Below are 16,186 nucleotides of genomic sequence, written 5' to 3'. Positions count from 1 at the left end.
CTGGTTTCTTATTATCTGGTGTAGCATCTTCTGTGTTTGCCTCAAAATGAATTGGTCGACATTTCTTTTCAAAAGTGTCACAGCCAAGAATAACATGTTGTTTCTGAGCTTTGACATTCTTGACCTGCTTCCTATTCTTTATGTAAACAGTGAAGAACGTGAGAGGTTTCTTACTGATGCAGAGGTTTCCCTCATACATCTTTCCTCCTGAAGAACACACAGCCATCACACTTCTTGCTTCACTGAAGGGAAAGAATGACTGAATCGGCCTGTCCCAGGTGTTGATTTTGTCGATTAACTTCTGCCATTCTCTTAGTTTGCGTGGATCAGTTGGGATATCCTTGCGTAGGTGTTGGTGAAGGAAAGTATCATAGGCATTCTTGTTCTTCGCTTCAGTGCAGGGCCGAGACGGGTGCAGGATGTCCTCCTCACTCAGACAGGTGTGGAGCGCAACAGTCAGGATGACCATGAATGACAGCATTTTTAGGATCTGAGGATGTTTGTGCAAGTGCAAAAATGCTATTTTATAATGCAGATTGATACCAATATAGTCAGCATTAAAAAGTTAAACTGTTCGTATTTCAAATGCAGTACAATCAAATTTGGTTACTTAATTACTACTATGGCAATTTTTAAAAACAGTGAAAAGTCTTGTTCTTAAAACATTTACCAGCAAAAAAAAGAAAAAAAAAAAAAAAAAAATTAGACGGTAACACTTTATTTTACGGTGCCCTTGATACATAGTAATTACTTAGGTACTTAGTAATAGATGTTGTAATAACATGTAACAAAATGTACTTAACATGTAACTAAGTTATGGAACAGCCTGTACTTACAGATTGTAATTACACACATGTAATAGGCAGCTACTGTTACACATGTGTAACAAGCCGAGTCTGTTACATACGTGTTACGGACTTGTACACTGTAATTATGTAAGAAAGTACTTAGTATAACACAATGTAACAACAAGTACTTAAATATGTTAGGCTATAAGGTCTGCAGTTACACATGGTAAATGTGTATGTTCTGTAGCATTACTTGTATGTAACATAAAATAAAGTGTATCAACATTGTACTTAAGTGCACTTCCTGTGTATCTACATATGTTATCCATCTGAATTAACCCACTAGTTCATAGCTTAACCCTCAGACGGTCCTCGGTCATTTCTGACCGATAAATTTTCTGTTTTGAATTTCTAAAAATCACAGCTTCATCGGAATGTTATGAAACTTGGTGACTTTTATGGCATTAGGTATGTGAATACAAAAAAAAATTGAGGTCATGATCCGAGCATGCTAAGTGGTCGTAAAAAAAATAGTGCCGATTTTGGTCTTCGGTCAAAAATGACCGACCCATAGGAAATGAATGGGAAATTGACAAAAAAAATAAAATTCTCCGAATTTTTGTGTGTACAATCTACAAATCGGCCTCAATCCTAAAAAAAAGTACACCGCTGTAAAGGGGTGACACTCTACAACATCAAGAGTACAAAAAAGACACACCCACCCACACACACACACACTTTTATACACATAAACACCAATACATTTTGATTACAAAAAATCTGTTTTGAATTTTTAAAAATCACAGCTTCATTGGAATGTTATGAAACTTGGTGACTTGTATGGCATTAGGTATGTGCACACACAAAAAAATTGAGGTCATGATTCGAGCATGCTAAGTGGTCGTAAAAAAAAGTCACACTTGTGGTCTTCGGTCAAAAATGACCCCCATAGAAAATGAATGGGAAATTGAAAAAAAAATTTAAAAAAATAAAAAAAATTAAAAAATGTAATATTATTTTACAAAAAGTGTTATAATTGAATGAATTGCATTTTTTGTTACAAATTCTGTACAAAAAAAAAAGTCAATGTGTCCATAAACAGCTGGGGAATTCACATGCCTCTCCATAGAGAACTGTATATGCCATCTAGTGGTTACACCATGCTCCTACGCTTTCTCTCCATACTCTCACCAGATGGTGCTAATCTGCTTCAAACATTTTTTTTTGAAGGCCTAGACTCTATATTAAACTAAAATACTGTATAATTTTTTTTAAAGAAAATGCATATATTTATATAAATTTTTAAATTATTTTCAATGGCAAAAATAGACCATAAATATTGCATAAATATTAATAAATTCAATAAAATGATCTCAAAATACAAAATTAAAAAGAATAAATATTATAGAACAAAAATAAATTGCATTGGTTTTACTGGGATGGAGGAAGTTTCATTTTTAGGCCTCCGGTCACTTCTGACCGGGAAGGCCCAGGATGTGACTCCGAAACGAAGACCGTCTGAGGGTTAAATACATGCATTAGCTTCCTAATTACATTGCAATTACAAAATATTACACAGGTATAAGCTAGGTAAAATAAAGTGTATCAAGAATGTACTTAAGTGTACTTTGTGTATACATACCTTATCCATCTCTGCCTTACTTTGATTTAACTCACTAGTTCACAGCTTAAATGCATGCAGTAGCTTCTTAATTACATTGCAATTACACAGGTATAAGCTACGTAAAATAAAGTGCATCAAGAATGTACTTAAGTGTACTTTGTGTATACATACCTTATCCATCTCTGCCTTAGTTTGATTTAACTTACTAGTTCACAGCTTAAATGCATGCAGTAGTTTCCTAATTACATTGCAATTACATAATATTACACAGGGATAAGCTACGTAAAATAAAGTGTATCAAGAATGTACTTAAGTGTACTTTGTGTATTCATACCTTATCCATCTCTGCCTTAGTTTGATTTAACTTACTAGTTCACAGCTTAAATGCATGCAGTAGTTTCCTAATTACATAATATTACACAGGTATAAGCTACGTAAAATAAAGTGTATCAAGAATGTACTTAAGTGTACTTTGTGTATACATACCTTATCCATCTCTGCCTTAGTTTGATTTAAACTCACTAGTTCATAGCTTAAATGCATGCAGTAGTTTCCTAATTACATTGTAATTACATAATATTACACAGGTATAAGCTACGTAAAATAAAGTGTATCAAGAATGTACTTAAGTGTACTTCATGTGTATCTATAAACCTTATCCAACTCGGCTTGTTACACATGTGTAACAGTAGCTGCCTATTACATGTGTGTAATTACAATCTGTAAGTATAGGCTGTTCCGTAACTTAGTTACATGTTAAGTACATTTTGTTACATGTTATTACAACGTCTATTACTAAGTACCTAATTAAGTAATTACTCTGTATCAAGGGCACCGTAAAATAAAGTGTTACCAATTAGACAATTAGAAACAATACATCACCATATTGTGTCCAGTCAGATGTTTGTCAGTGCTTAGACTTGTTTCAGGTTTATATAGGTAAGTGTGCTATGGGAAAAAAAATGATGGTATAGTAAGTCCAGAAGGAAGTGGCTAACCGTCTTCGAGCTTCTTTTCACACTTTAATTTTCACATTAAAATTTTCACATTCCGAATAACAGGAAAATGAAGAAGAAACAGATGACAAAATGTATTAAGATTTTGTTTGTTGTGTGAAGTTAAGTAAGATGCATGCTTCTATAGCCACTGGTTGACTGGTGACAGCCTGTGGTCTGTCTTCTTCAGAGCTTGTCGGAAATAGTGTGACTCAGTTCACCTCATTTTGTTCAGTTGATACACAGTTGTTTTTGTTTAAAAGATGTTTTAATCAAAGCATTATAGATTCACAAGAAGATACACAAGAAATTATAAGTTTAAGTTGTTTATTATTTTGAAACAGCAATTAGTGGTTTTACAATTACTTTTTATTGTAATCGGAAGGTCTTTTTTGAATTCTAGACATTTGCACAGATGAACAAGCATGGAGGGCCCCATGGGGTCTGCTTCTCTCCACAGAGATCTCTGTTAAAGAAATTGTTAATTTGATGTTATTTTTTCTTAAAATATGTCAGTATTTTTTAACATGTCATCTTCAAAAAAGCTACAAGCAGTGCAGGTGCAAGGAGATTGGAATAAATGGTAAGCTGATGTGGTGGTCGACCAAGTAAGACATGTCCAACTATGGTAATGGTACAGTTAACTTTTATTTTATTCAATTTACATACTAATGTGATAGTGTCTGTCTAGTGTTTTCTCCGCTTTTATTCTCACACTTACTGAATTTGCGGGTTTAGTTGAGAGTGTGTGAAATGTTGTCTTGAAACCATTTCTACACTGAGCAAGGTAAGATGAACTTTTACACTTTTACTCACAACCTCCAAGCCAGACCAAAGCGTTAGGATAGCTATAGGTCACCTTCTGGGTTAGGATAAATGTCCACTTATAACTTAGAAGATGCAGTGAGGTAAGTCCATCAATACACCTGGGACATTTGTATACAAGACAACAGAGAGCATAAACTTACCTCTTTTACAAACCTACATTAGACACAATTAATATCATTACAAGTACGTCCTACTAACTAGACTCACCAAATAGGATTTAATACTGTATTTGACTCATGAAAATGTCTTTTCATTGGGCTAATATAACAAATCCCAAAAAGCAACACTTCCGACAAAAGGATTCAAAGGATAAAATAACAGATATATATATATGTTCAAAATAAAAAATAAAAAGTATAAACTTGGCTGTTCAGCTAAGAGTGTGTGCTTCTCTGAAATCTTGACTTTCCTACTTCTCAACTTTAACAAGTCATAGATGGTTAACAGAGGTAAAACTTGTCATTCTCACCTTTGACCATAGTATTACTCTGACTCAGTGGGAAATCATTTTTGAGGTTTGAAGGTGCTGAAGATTGTGGGTCTACACAATCATGTCATGATGGTTCTAAAAAGAAAAAAAGAAAAAGAGTCTGTGGCTCAGTAGGTGCACGGGTCAGTGTCAATACATTACAGATGGCCACTAATAAATGATCTGCCTTATTCCAGCATTTATATCATAAAATTTGTTTTTTTATTCTCAGATTAGATCATAGTCTTTATTTTATTGTGTTACAAGGTGTTCTTAATCTAATACACTTAAACTGCAAACTTTCACGTATCTGGCATGCTTTTTCTTAGCATCCATTTCCATGGTGACCCCAGAAATCAGTGATCCTTTGGCAATGTCTTTATGTACTCACCATGCATGCAACTTAACTCTGGGTTACCAATTGGAAGTTAATTGAACTAACGTTTCACAGGTCTTTTGGAACTGACATAAGCAAGGTTTAGGCTAATCAACCAAGAGTTCAGATTAAAGTAGGTTATACAGCATGTGGCCTTGCTTTCTGGAATACACCCCTGACCAATGAAAACTCACAAGCCAGGTGTACAACAAATACGTACAAGACCAGACAAGAGCACACACGGTGACGGAATAAACACTCGAACCGTGTGCTCACAGCAAAAGACAAAACATAGAGCATGAATGGCTAGACCTCGACACTGAATCAAAATCGAACACTGATTTCTGTGACCATAGTAGGCGCTGTAGTGATGCTAGGGTTACGGACAGGGTTGGTGTTAGGGTAAAGGCCCCGATATACTACAAGCGAAATCGAAGAGCGAAATGTTGTGACATCATTTCGAACAAAATTAGGCTAAAATGAAATTCGTTTTGTGTTCGTTTCGGGAGTTCAAAACAGCTTTTTTCAATCTACAATTGGTCCATGGGGATTACATAATACATAATTACATAATAGGTAGGTGTGGCTCTGAGGCTCCGCCTTCTTCGACGTGGAAATCTTCTGCAGTTCATTTCTTCTGTTCAGTCCAATTATAACCAACTGCAGAACCGCAGATCCTTACGTCACAGCAATGTGAGGACAGCAGCGCCTGGCCAGCAGTCTTAGATCAGTGTTGGGGTGGAGCTTATAGCATCATTAAGGCTAGGTTTAGTGGTGGGGTGGGAATGGGCATTCGATAAGGTAGAGCTTTTAGTTATAGAGAAGGGTAGGGTTAGTAGTTTGGGCGGGATATGGGTTCGTCAGCACCACACTAACTTTGGGTCTGAGGCTGCTGGCCTGGTGCTGCTATTCTCAGACTGCTGTGACATGTGGTTCTGCAGTTAGATGTACCTTGTTCAGTCTATCGAGGTCAGATATCCGCGATTAAAAACATGAATACACTGGAAAGCCGCTTTATAGTAGAAATTGAATTATAATTCTACAACTGTAAAGAGACACTGTTTACTGTACACTTTTTTTTTACTATAAAGCTGCTTGCTTTTAAAAAATCAATTGCATAAAGTGCTATATAAATAAACATGACGTGACTTTGCTGGAGTGCCGAATTGCAGAGCTGGTGCAAACTTATCCACATCGCTATGATAAGATGCTTTCTTAACTGCTGTTCTCACACCGCTCTCATTTTTTAGTTTTTTTTTTTGTTATTGAAAGGAAAGCGTGCAGCACATATTTACATATTCATTTAAACGCCACTGTCAGCAGCGTGGGCGGCTTTGGGATGTTCGCTAACAGAATACTGGTCGCGTATTTTGAACTTCTTTTTACCCCTAAGCAAAGAACTAAAAAAAACTTTGCAGTGAGAATATCAATGCCTTTAGGGTGACAACAGTGCCTTCTTCGGCCACAGAATTGACCTTTCGCCGGCCCCTCCCCCAAAACGGCCATTGTCCAATCACACATCATAGCAACCGTTACTATGTGAGCAGGTCCGACAAAAATTAGCAAGATGGTGAAGCGTGCGCCCATGGCGTTTGTAAATCGGACACTACATACCCCGAGAGATTGTCTGGAGGAGTTATGCTCTTTCCATTCCCAAAGCCGAAAACACAACGTGAGCGGTGCCTACAATGGATAAAACAGTGTGGACGGCCCCAATCCCAGTTAAATGTGTCGAACATTACGAAGCATAAATACGTCTGCTGGCTGTGGTATCGATGGCTACTTAAAGGTTTTTTTGTTTTGTTTTTCTGATCTGAAAAACGATCCTATCTGTAACTCAAAAAACATAATATTGTCTGAACCGCGAGTTTTATGATCCGTTGCCCCACTAATAAATATTATGGTCTCAACCGCGATTTTTGTGATCTGTTGTCCCCCTAATAAATATTATGGTAAGTGCATTATGAAAGACAATCAATGAAAGTTATTTAGATGCAAATTAAGGCTATGTCTGGTTAAACAGTTATTGTGTGATTTCGTTTATTGTGCTTTGTCAACTTGAAGCATGAATTTGAGAAAGAAAATCATTTTTGGAATAAAATGCACCACATACTTTTGTCAATGATATAGGCCTAAGTTATAGCTATTGTAAAAGCTTTCAGTTCACCTGCCTAATTGTAGTTGAAAAGTCAAATTAATGATATACTGTGACTGATCAAATAAACTACAGCATCGACAATATAACTCCCATGTGTTTTGCAGCATTTAAAATGTTAGTCGTGTTATGCGAAAAAACACACATAAGAAATTATTTTTATTTTTTTTCTTTCTTTTATATTCTTAAGTATAAGAATATACTTTTATTTTCAGAGACAGTTTTTTCTTTCACACAAAAACACAACAGTAAGTGTCTTACAATGCTTTTAAACACTTGTTTCCTTGTTCTTTGTCATATAATAATCACAAATGATGTGTATGAACACCGGTAACGTTAAGCATTAGCCTCGATAGAGACGTAGATAGTAGTCGTGTCTCCTTCATTGCGTATTTTTATATTATAATATATCCCTCCACTGCATACTGTAAACCTTTTTGCCTCAATCTGGAGGATATCGCGGAGGTATTGCTCCAAAAATGGTCACTGACACGCACGGGTATACCTCTTTCCGTCATGGCAATCTGTCGCGCTGGTCGTGTTTGACCATTTGTTTGTCGGACGTAGCAACAGTAACTAAGGGGGGCGGGGCTCGGCGAAAGGTCAATTAGATAGGTCACAGAGTACACCAAGCTCCGCACACACAATGCATTAGGGAGCACATGACCCGAGCAATTTCAAAGCCGCATGTCAAGTCAATTCACCTTTATTTATATAGAGCTTTTAACAATTGTTTCAAAGCAGCTTTACAGTGATAACAGGAAAATAATGCAACAAAGTTTGTTTTGGCTGTACAGCAGATCTAGAAGAAAATAGCATCATAGTCCAGCTTAAGTAAGTTCAGTGATGGTTAATTTTTGTTGTAAAAAAATTATTAATTTAGTCAATTAAGCCAAAGGCAACAGTGGCAAGGAACCAAAACTCATCAGGTGACAGAATGGAGAAAAAAAAAAACCTTGGGAGAAACCAGGCTCCGTCGGGAGGCCAGTTCTCCTCTGGCCAACAAACGAACAGTGTATGATTATGATTCAGGCAGCATTAAAGGAGACATATCATGCTTTTAAATTGTTCCTTTTTACATATAAATCATACATTTGTGGTCTATATAAAGCGGAACTGCAATGCTTGGGTCTGAATTCCTCATTATTATAGCTCCACGGGCCCCTTTTCTACCCCTTTTCTGAGGTGCTTCTGAGAGCAACTCGTTTTGGTGCGGTCTCTTTAAATACAATTGAGACACTTCATACCCCGCCCCCTTCTCCAGGATGCAGAGGTTCAACTCCACCCCGTTCGGCCATTTTTGTAGTCTGATAGCAGAGATAGGATTATCTAGCGGCACAGAAACTTTTTATTCACACGTTATTAACAAAATGTCAACAACGGAAGACTTGTCCAGCCAGCCTTACATGTTCGAGCCAGAGTTGGAGCCGGAGCGAAATGAAAATGAAGACGACGAACCTGTAGAACAACGTCTTCATATGGATGTATCGCAATGGTGTGTTACTGTATTTATTTACACATGAAACTTTGGTCTTCCAACCTTTTACCACCGTGTCGATTTATTTTGATTAATATGTGCGAGGGAGAGAGAGCAAGACAGCGTCTAGTTTGGAGACGGTGATGTCTTGTTTACACTTTCGCCGGGCTCCGAGAGAGAGTGCGAGCGCGCGCGAGACCGGGTCTCTCTCTCTCTCTGCTCGTTCTTTCAGTTAAACATGCGCCACAAGCGCGGCAGTTCATCTACATTAGACGGTGTAATGAAGCGTGTGGGTTACTACATCCAACAACCGATCATTTTAACTTACCCTCTCGTAACTTCTGCATCCTTTAGCTTGGACTACAAAATTGCAGCGAGAAATAATAATGGCGGATCGCTCGAAGTGTTGGGCTGGAAGTCAATGTCCTTATTTGGCAGTTCCGCTGCAAATACTGTGACGTGATAGTTCAAAAAACGTCATAGATAACAGAAAAATCGGAACAGGTTGAAAAATATGACCAAAACAGAATATAAAGATATCAACGAAGCACCTGAAGAGAATAATTTCATCTTTTCTGTACTTCTAAACACTCCAAATATACAACAAAATGCATTTAAGGGCTAAAAAAGTGGATTTAGCATGATATGTCCCCTTTAAAGGTCAGAAGTCTGATTGGATCAGAACATTCAGAATATTATCAAGTTCCGTCACGCCGGTATGGAGACGGGTTTGTTGAGGATCAGTGCCGATGGCTGTCGTGTCGATGAGGCCTTCACAGGGGAGAGTCTAGTTGACACAATCTCTGCTGACACTTCAGGGATGCGTTGTGCCCGTGTCTAGGCACAGGTCCACCATCTGATCTGGATATGGCCCGGATCCGGCTGACTACAGTAAACCTCGGAATAAACAGAAAGACTATCATTAGCGTAGATGCCATTCTTCTTATGATGTAACGATTACATCATGTTTTATAGGAAGTGTTCCCGATTCCAGCTGATCTAGTTTATGCAGCCTAACAATCTTTCAACTGGATTGAATAATAGAAATGTATAATGTTCTGTGTGTATCCCAGGTTAAAGAGATGTGTTTTTAGTCTAGATTTAAACTGACAGTCTGCTTCCCGAACAATGCTAGGAAGACTGTTCCAAAGTTTAGGTGCTAAATAGAAAAAGGATCTACCGACAGCAGTTGGTTTTGTACTGGGGAGCTAAACCAGTTAGTGCTTTGTAAGTAATCAGCAATATTTTAAAATGTATACAATGTTCAATAGGGAGCCAATGTAGTGTTGACTGAACCAGGCTAATAAGGTCATACTTCCTGGTTCTAGTAAAAACTCTGGAGTTTGTTTATTAAGCATGCAGGGCAACCACCCTGTAGAGCATTACAATAATATAGCCTTGAGGTCATGAACGCATGAACTAACTGTTTAGCATTTTTCATTGAAAGCATATGTCGTTTAGATATATTTTTAAGATGGGAGAATGCGGTTTTACAGAAAGCTTTCAAATGAAAGTAGTGTAAACTGCTTGGGCATATTTACACAAGGTTCTGTCACCAAACTATGAATTAAACCAACTGGAGTGACAAACCCCAGACACATTGATTGTAATTGTCTTGTTTATTACTGTCAGAACCAGTCAGTATCTGGTGTGACCACCATTTGCCTCACGCAGTGCAACGCATCTCCTTCGCATAGAGTTGATCAGGTTGATTGTTGATTGTGGCCTGTGGAATGTTGGTCCACTCTTCTTCAATGGCTGTGCGAAGCTGCTGGATATTGGCAGTAGTCTTTCCTACTTCTCAACTTTAACAAGTCATAGATGGTTAACAGCGGAAAAACTTGACATTCTCACCTTTGACCATAGTATTACTCTGACTCAGTGGGAAATAATTTTTGAGGTTTGAAGGTGCTGAAGATTGTGGGTCTACACAACCATATCATGATGGTTCTAAAAAGAAAAAAGAAAAAGAGTCTGTGGCTCAGTAGGTGCACGGGTCAGTGTCAATACATTACAGATGGCCACTAATAAATGATCTGCCTTATTCCAGCATTTATATCATAAAATTTGTTTTTTATTCTCAGATTAGATCATAGTCATTATTTTATTGTGTTACAAGGTGTTCTTAATCTAATACACTTAAACTGCAAACTTTCACGTATCTGGCATGCTTTTTCTTAGCATCCATTTCCATGGTGACCCCAGAAATCAGTGATCCTTTGGCAATGTCTTTATGTACTCACCATGCATGCAACTTAACTCTGGGTTACCAATTGGAAGTTAATTGAACTAACGTTTCACAGGTCTTTTGGAACTGACATAAGCAAGGTTTAGGCTAATCAACCAAGAGTTCAGATTAAAGTAGGTTATACAGTATGTGGCCTTGCTTTCTGAAATATACCCCTGACCAATGAAAACTCAAAAGCCAGGTGTACAACAAATATGTACAAGACCAGACAAGAGCACACACGGTGACGGAATAAACACTCGAACCGTGTGCTCACAGCAAAAAACATAGAGCATGAATGGCTAGACCTCGACACTGAACCAAAATCGAACACTGAATTCTGTGACCATAGTAGGCGCTGTAGTGATGCTAGGGTTACGGACAGGGTTGGTGTTAGGGTAAAGGCCCCGATATACTACAAGCGAAATCGAAGAGCGAAATGTTGTGACATCATTTCGAACAAAATTAGGCTAAAATGAAATTCGTTTTGTGTTCGTTTCGGGAGTGCAAAACAGCTTTTTTTTACCAGCTCTGGCTGGTAAACACCTTCAAACTACCATTGGTCCATGGGGATTACATAATACATAATTACATAATAGGCAGGTGTGGCTCTGAGGCTCCACCTTCTTCGACGTGGAAATCTTCTCCAGTTCATTTCTTCTGTTTAGTCCAATTATAACCAACTGCAGAACCGCAGATCCTTACGTCACAGCAATGTGAGGACAGCAGCGCCTGGCCAGCAGTCTTAGATCAGTGTTGGGGTGGAGCTTATAGCATCATTAAGGCTAGGTTTAGTGGTGGGGTGGGAATGGGCATTCGATAAGGTAGAGCTTTTAGTTATAGAGAAGGGTAGGGTTAGTAGTTTGGGCGGGATATGGGTTCGTCAGCACCACACTAACTTTGGGTCTGAGGCTGCTGGCCTGGTGCTGCTATTCTCAGACTGCTGTGACGTGGTTCTGCAGTTAGATGTACCTTGTTCAGTCTATCGAGGTCAGATATCCGCGATTAAAAACATGAATACACTGGAAAGCCGCTTTATAGTAGAAATTGAATTATAATTCTACAACTGTAAAGAGACACTGTTTACTGTACACTTTTTTTTTACTATAAAGCTGCTTGCTTTTAAAAAATCAATTGCATAAAGTGCTATATAAATAAACATGACGTGACTTTGCTGGAGTGCCGAATTGCAGAGCTGGTGCAAACTTATCCACATCGCTATGATAAGATGCTTTCTTAACTGCTGTTCTCACACCGCTGTCATTTATTTATTTTTTGTTATTGAAAGGAAAGCGTGCAGCACATATTTACATATTCATTTAAACACCACTGTCAGCAGCGTGGGCGGTTTTGGGATGTTCGCTAACAGAATACTGGTCGTGTATTTTGAACTTCTTTTTACCCCTAAGCAAAGAACTAAAAAAAACTTTGCAGTGAGAATATCAATGCCTTTAGGGTGACAACAGTGCCTTCTTCGGCCACAGAATTACATAGGTCACAGAAATTAGTATAAAAATGATCCGTACACCAAGCTCCGCACACACAATGCATTAAGGAGCACATGACCCGAGCAATTTCAAAGCCGCATGTCAAGTCAATTCACCTTTATTTATATAGAGCTTTTAACAATACACGCTGTGTCAATGAGGCCTTCACAGGGGAGAGTCTAGTTGACACAATCTCTGCTGACACTTCAGGGCTGCGTTGTGCTCGTGTCTAGGCACAGGTCCACCATCTGATCTGGATATGGCCCGGATCCGGCTGACTACAGTAAACCTCAGAATAAACAGAAAGACTATCATTAGCGTAGATGCCATTCTTCTTATTATGTAACGATTACATCATGTTTTATAAGAAGTGTTCCCGATTCCAGCTGACCTAGTTTATGCAGCCTAACAATCTTTCAACTGGATTGAATAATAGAAATGTATAATGTTCTGTGTGTATCCCAGGTTAAAGAGATGTGTTTTTAGTCTAGATTTAAACTGACAGTCTGCTTCCCGAACAATGCTAGGAAGACTGTTCCAAAGTTTAGGTGCTAAATAGAAAAAGGATCTACCGACAGCAGTTGATTTTGTACTGGGGAGCTAAACCAGTTAGTGCTTTGTAAGTAATCAGCAATATTTTAAAATCTTGGTTCTAGTAAAAACTCTGGAGTTTGTTTATTAAGCATGCAGGGCAACCACCCTGTAGTAGAGCATTACAATAATATAGCCTTGAGGTCATGAACGCATGAACTAACTGTTCCGCATTTTTCATTGAAAGCATATGTCGTAATTTAGATATATTTTTAAGATAGGAGAATGCGGTTTTACAGAAAGCTTTCAAATGAAAGTAGTGTAAACTACTTGGGCATATTTACACAAGGTTCTGTCACCAAACTATGAATTAAACCAACTGGAGTGACAGACCCCTGACACATTGATTGTAATTGTCCTGTTTATTACTGCTTTGAAACAATCTGTGGCAACACTTATTTTGATAGCTTCAAGTATCTTTGCAACTACATGTCAACTAACTCCCATTAAAGTACACTGAACAAAATTATAAACGCAACACTTTTGTTTTTGCCCCCATTTTTCATGAGCTGAACTCAAAGATCTAAGACTTTTCTATGTACACAAAAGGCCTATTTCTCTCAAATATTGTTCACAAATCTGTCTAAATCTGAGTTAGTGAGCACTTCTCCTTTGTCGAGATAATCCATCCACCTCACAGGTGTGGTATATCAAGATGCTGTTTAGACAGCATGATTATTGCACAGGTGCTGCCTTAGGCTGGCCACAATCCGGTCAGTATCTGGTGTGACCACCATTTGCCTCACGCAGTTCAATGCATCTCCTTCGCATAGAGTTGATCAGGTTGTTGATTGTGGCCTGTGGAATGTTGGTCCACTCTTCTTCAATGGCTGTGCGAAGTTGCTGGATATTGGCAGGACCTGGATACGTATACTAGTAGTTTACTATTTTAATACTACTACTGTACATTATTTTAGTTTATGAAAGTACACTTTGAAGTAGGCCTAAACTAGTTTAACAGTTTTATACTGCAAGTATACTTGTATGCTTTCTTTAAATGAACATAACATCATACTTATAATTTACATTTTATATATTATTTTTGCACTTTATGTATACTACTATGTTCCTATTTATAATTTTTTAATACTTTAAAATTATATAACTGTACTTTAACTCTTTCCATTTTAAACATTTTATTCTAGCTTCATGCATCCTTTTTTATCGACACTTTAATGTTTTGTTTCATAAAAAAGCAACATTTTTAACAAAAAGAAAATCTGCACAATCATTTTTTTTTTTTAAATATAAATATCAAAATGAAATCTAAAATTAAATGAAAGACTGTAAAGAAAGACTAGATGCTTTACAGCCCACTTCCTGATGAGCTCATTTAATCATAAACCACACACAGAAAGTGAATCAGCGGAGTTAAAGATCTGACAGCATTTGAGTGGACAAAAATACTCACAAATATAAACTATGTGTTATCTACTACATCCTGTTATGACAATAGTACTGCCAAATTATCCTCCTGTAAAAATCTGAGGGTTTATGTCTGCTTTTTGTTCTTTATTTAAACACTACTGCTGTCAGTGTTACATCTTCCAATACATATCGGAATGAACACAGCACACTCAAATTTCACTAATGTCAAAATATCGATAGTGAGACCTGAACGTTCAGTGCATATAGCAAAAGGTGATTTGACTGACCATTTGTGTGTGAAGCAATCTTGTATCACATCATGAAACTGCAAGCTTTGTGTAACCTACTGTGCATTGGCCTATTGTATAATCTTTGCACTGTATTGGCTTCTATTGCTTCACAATTATATACACAATTATATATAAAGCACAACATAGCAATTTAATTAAACTGACACAGTTACAGACAGACAAGATGCTTAATAAAAAAGAATGGTGGTGTCCCACTTCCTGTTGACTTCATTATCAGCTATCCATTTCTCATGCAAGACCAGAAGTGAACAGAAGTGAATCAGTAAAGATCTGACTGCGCCTGATGTGACGGCACACTTCTCACAATATGGTAATGTACTGTTTTACTAATTATGCATTGAATAGATATATGTATCATGTAAGAGAATGTGTAACTGTTAAATAATGGTCGGAATTGGTTTTATAAGTTATAGTGACTATCTGTAATTTCTTCTACATATACTGTATATGTAACGTTTTTTACATTTTTGATTTGATACAAACATTCTTAGGTTCTAAAAATGCTGTCATTCGTAATCATCTTGAATCTCGTACTCCACACCTGTCTGAGTGAGATGGACATCCTGCACCCGTCTCAGCCCTGCACTGAAGCGGAAAACAAGAATGGTCACAACACTTTTCTTAAACGGCACGTACGGAATGACGCACCAACCGATCTGAAAAAAGAGAACTGGAAGATGTTCATTAACAAAATCGGCACCTGGAATAGGCCAGTTCAGTCATTCTTTGCCTTCAGTGAAAAAAACAATGTGACAGCTGTGTGTTCATCAGGAGGAAAGATGTATAAGGGCAACCTCTGCATCAGCAAGAAGTCTTTTTCCTTCATCACTGTTAACATTGACTGTAAGAAAAAAATAGTCAAAAGTGTCAATCGTCAGGAACAGCATGTTATTCTTGCCTGTGATAAATTTAAAAACAAATGTCTCCCTGATCATTTTCAGGTGAATACAAAAAAGATGAAACCCAACAATAACAAACCAGACTGCAGTAAACTAAAGCTCAAGTCTATTTATGAGGAATAAGTGTTTTTCTGGCTGTAATGTTCTGTAACTCTGACCTTTTTCTGTTGGTTGATGAAATCGTTGATGGGAAAAATGTCATCTATAAAAACAACTTTCTCACTGTAACTGTTTTAACAAAATAAAGGCTTTTTTGTGTGTTCAGAACACAAAATTAATTTCACAAGACATCTGGTATAAAGTTCTCTGAATGCCAAGAATGAATTTTTTTGTGATAGCACCACTAGCCAATTCTACTCCAACAGACGAGACCTGATTCAAACAAACAGATGCAAAGACTAGACCCACCATTTTGAACTTTCAAGGCTTTTGGTGTCAGCAGTCTCCAGTTATTATTTAGCTGTGCAAAAACCGTTCATTGTGCTGCTGGATGTTGTAAACTGCCAACTGGTATTTGTTTTCAAATTATTTTAATTTTTTTACGCACTTATTAAACACACTCGTCTGTAGAGCAATTTTTTACCATTTACT

This window comes from Squalius cephalus (genome assembly GCF_949319135.1).
Source record: "Squalius cephalus genome assembly, chromosome: 15".
Classification (NCBI taxonomy): Eukaryota; Metazoa; Chordata; class Actinopteri; order Cypriniformes; family Leuciscidae; genus Squalius; species Squalius cephalus.
Note: the sequence above shows the minus strand (reverse complement) of the source record.